This window comes from Pongo abelii, chromosome 6 (genome assembly GCF_028885655.2).
Source record: "Pongo abelii isolate AG06213 chromosome 6, NHGRI_mPonAbe1-v2.0_pri, whole genome shotgun sequence".
Taxonomy (NCBI): Eukaryota; Metazoa; Chordata; class Mammalia; order Primates; family Hominidae; genus Pongo; species Pongo abelii.
Window position 1 is genome coordinate 103,158,032 of NC_071991.2, and position 4,095 is coordinate 103,162,126.

The following is a 4,095-nucleotide window of genomic DNA, read 5'->3' on the forward strand; positions in this document are numbered from 1 at the left end:
ACTATTCATTAAGGGGAAGTGGATCATAAGGTCTTGATCCTTGTCGTCTTCTCATTGAGTAGGTTGAGTAGGTTGAGGAGGAAGGGGTTGGTCTTGCTTTCTCAGGGTCAGTAGAGGCATAAGAGGTGGAGAAGGTGGGAGGGGAGGCAGGAGAGGCAAGCACACTTGGTGTAATTTTATGGAAATACATGATAATTTCTGTCTGACTTTTTTGCTTTCTCATTTCTCTAAAAATGTTTCGTATAGTACCGATCCTTCTTCCACTGTTTGCTTCAGTTTCAGTGCCCCTATCATAGAAGAGTCCATCTTATAAAAGAAGTTAAAAGCAGTTTTGAATAATTGGAACGCTTCTGCTGTATTGCCTAATGCCAATTTGTTTCCTGGCACTGCTTCTTCCACACTGTCTTCCTCATTGTCTGGTACTGGTTCAGAAACACTCATCTCCATCATGTTGTCTTCTGTTAATTCCTGTGGCGTGGTGTCTGTTAGCTCTTAAATTTCTCCAAGATCCATATCTTGAAACGCTTCACCCTCCATCTATTTTTTTTTTCTTTGGCCATATCCACAATCTCTTTCATGATTTCCTTGATTGGTGCTCTTGTCAATCTTGTGAAGTCATGCACAACATCTGGACACAGTTTCTTTTCCAGCAGGAATTTATTGTTCCAGGAATTTATTGTTTCAGGCTTGATGGCTTTTTCTATGACAACAGTGGTATCTTCAACGGTGTAACCCTTGTAGACTTTGTGATGTTCTCTCTACTGGGGTTTTCTTCCATAGCATTGACAAATCTTTTCCATAGGGTACTGTGCGTAATGAGCTTTAAGGATCCTTATGATTCTGGGTCTAGAGGCTGAATTAGAGATGTTGTGTTTAGTCACAAATGGACTACTTCAATGCCCTTGATGTTGAACTCATGGAGTTCTGGGTGGTCAGCGGCATTGTCCAATATCAAAAGAACTTTAAAAGGCAGTCCCTTACAGGTAGGGTACTTCCTGACTTCAGGGACAAAGCATTGATGAAATCAGTCCAGAAAAAGGGTTCTTGTCCAGGCTGCCTTGTTGTACCTCCAAAAGGCTGGCAGCTGGTGTTTCTCTTTTCCCACCAAGCTTCAGGGTTAGCAGCTTTATAGATAAGGGCAGTTCTGTTTATAAACCCTACTTGTGGATGCAGTTCATCTGCAAGTTTTTTCAAATTGTCACAAACCTCCAACATTTTTCCGATATATTTATTGAAAAAAAGTTGGGTCTAAAAGTGGAGCCATGCAGTTGAAACCCATGTTGTTCAAGGGTCCACTGTTTATGATTTTCTCATTTTTCTACCAAGAATATGTATTGCTTTTGTAATTGTATAAAGGACCACACAATTTAAAAAGGAAAAGAGAGAAAGTCCTTTTTAATGCCCTCACCTTCCACTAATCGTTCCCCTCATGTTTGCAAACTCATTTTTTTAAAAGAACTCCCCTTTTCAGGGATAGCATGCATAGTTTTCCATGTTGGGTGCTCCTGTCTACAAGATTTTTAGTTTCTTTAAGACAGGGCCTGGGTCTCTACATCATTTCCATTCTTCTGGTCCAACTCGGCCCAGCCTCCAGCTTCCACTGCCAGGAGGGAGTCCTGAGCAAATGCAGAGGCCCTTGTTCCCGGCACCCTCTCATAGGTGCCCTGCAGTGGGTGAGGGAGAGGGGTGAGTAGCAGGTTCAGGCTTGGGGATGTATGGTGATGAGAACCCGCATTGCAGGAGCTTAAAGTTCTCTAAACCAGCTCTTAGAATTTTGAAGTTGCATCCAGTATAAATGAAAGGCTTGAATGCTTGCTCACGTGTTGGATCAGTGCAATAAACAAAATGATCAAATGGCAGGAATAGACTAACCTCGCAGTCTCTTCCCATGAACAGTATTTGTGGGGACAAAGCTGTTTTTGGAGAGCAGAGAAAATAATTTATTGGTAGAGGTTTGGGACATTGTCACAAGAGACCAAAAGGATAACACACATAGGAACCTATGTGCCTCTTGATGGTTCTAGAGCCTCTTAATGGTTCTTTTTTATTTTGGAGCTGTTGTAGGTTGGCTTCCTAAAGAGCAGTTTCTGATGGAGAGATTAATGCTCCAGAGATTTATTAGGGGAGCTACTAGGGTTAGCACCTGTGGGGGAAGGAAAGTAAGCCAAATTGTTCAGAGGGAGGAGCTGGGCCACAGTGCATTCACGACTGGCCTCTGCAGCTCCATAGAGAGCTTGGAGCTAGGATGGCCCTTCCTGTCATGAGATCAGGCTATCCTGGGAAGGGGGCATAACCCCAGGAGGGGTGGCTGTCTGCAGGTGAGGGCAATTCCAGAGCGGGCCAGCAGTTGAGGGTTGTTAGCCAACATTCTCAGCAGCTTGGGGGACAGGACCTGCTGTCCTGCTGGGGAGCTGGGTGGCAAAGCAGAGCAACCGCAACAGCTGCCTACTTTTTTAAAGGTTTTTATTTATCCCCTAGCACTGGATCTGAAGGACCCATGGGATCAAGGGACTCTGTTGGGAAGTGCTGACAGTGCTTGAGGTATTAGTTAGGGAGAGAAAGGCTTTTAAGTATATGTAAGAGGAAATACGACGATATTGGGCAGGGTGAGATTTGTCAGTAGATGTTAAGGTAGAGGGACCTGGATGAGAGTCAGGAATCCTACCTGGTTCTCTAGCTCCTACCAGGGCTCAAGCTACAACCCTGACTGGACCCTTGGTGGCCTCCCCTGTGAACCTAGGGGACGAGGCAAGACTTGGTGACTCCCATCTCTCCTCCTGGCCCTGGCACGTGGGAGCTCTCTAAGTCTCATCTTTTGTTTTGCTTTGTTTTTCTGAGACTGAGTCTCTGTTGCCCAGGCTGGAGTGCAGTGGCGTGATCTAGGCTCACTGTAGCCTCTGCCTCCTGGGTTCAAGCGATTCTCTGCCTCAGCCTCTCAAGTAGCTGGGACTACAGGGGCGCACCACCACGCTTAGCTAATTTTTGTACTTTTTTAGTAGAGTTGGGGTTTCACTATGTTGGCCAGGCTTGTCTCAAACTCCTGACCTCAAGTGATCCTCCCACCTTTGCCTCCTAAAGTGCTGAGATTACGGGTGTGAGCCACCATGCCCAGCCCAAGTCTCATCTTGATGGCTCCAGTGTGGAGCAAATCACAGTTCCTAACTCTCCCTTTGAAGGGCTAAGAAACTCCGAAATGATTCAGATTTCAATTAGGGAGTTTGTGAACCTTCTCCTGTCTCCTTGCTCTGATTCCTGGGTTGTTGGTGGGGGCAGAAAGCAGAGATAATATCCAAGCCAGGCCACCTGATAAAAAATCATGCCTTTTTCTCCTTCCTCTCCCTCACGATCCTGAGCAGGCACAGGTATGACTGGGACACTCCAATTCATTACTGAGCTGAAGGCAGCAGATCACAGAAGGAAAGCTAGAGAACGGGGAGGGGAGCCAGGAGTTAGAAAACCAGTGACTTAAACACAAGGCCCCCTTGCTTTGCAGCACATATACCAAAATTGGAATGAGACTGAGAGATTAGCATGGCCCCTGTGCAAAGAGGACACGAAAATTCATGAAGTGTTTCATATTGTTTTCAGGAACTGGTTAAAAAAAATTCTGGAGATGGATAGTGATGAGGGCTGAAAAACAATGTGAATGTACTTAATGTCACTGAACTGTACAGTTAAAAATGGCTAAAATGGTAAAATTTGTTATATTTTACCACAATTTTTATAAACAAATAAACATGACCCTGAGAGATAAAAGGCTACATAAAGACATCATAAAGAGAGCAAGCTATGAAGTGAAAGTCACACAATTATATTAATGATGTCAATTATAGCCAAAAGAAAAGCAAATCTTGAAACCCCTATGCAAGCCCTCAGTCATTGCATATACCATGATATAAGTTCAGAGTATTAGAATGAGCAGGCTCGATGTCCTCTGGGTTCAAAGTCCAACTCTGACACTTAATAGCTGTGTGACCTTGGACAAGACACCTAACCTCTCTGAGCCTGTTTCCATGTGTATAAAATGAAAATGACATCGATTTAGTCCAAGATGGCCGAATAGGAACAGCTCCAGTCTGCAGCTCCCAGCATGAG

At 44.5% G+C, this 4,095-nt stretch overlaps 1 pseudogene; it reads left to right on the forward strand.

The window, feature by feature from the left end:
* The first annotated feature begins 3,482 nt into the window (after window positions 1-3,482).
* Window positions 3,483-3,583, forward strand: LOC112134435 (U6 spliceosomal RNA; annotated as a pseudogene).
* The last annotated feature ends 512 nt before the right edge of the window (window positions 3,584-4,095 follow it).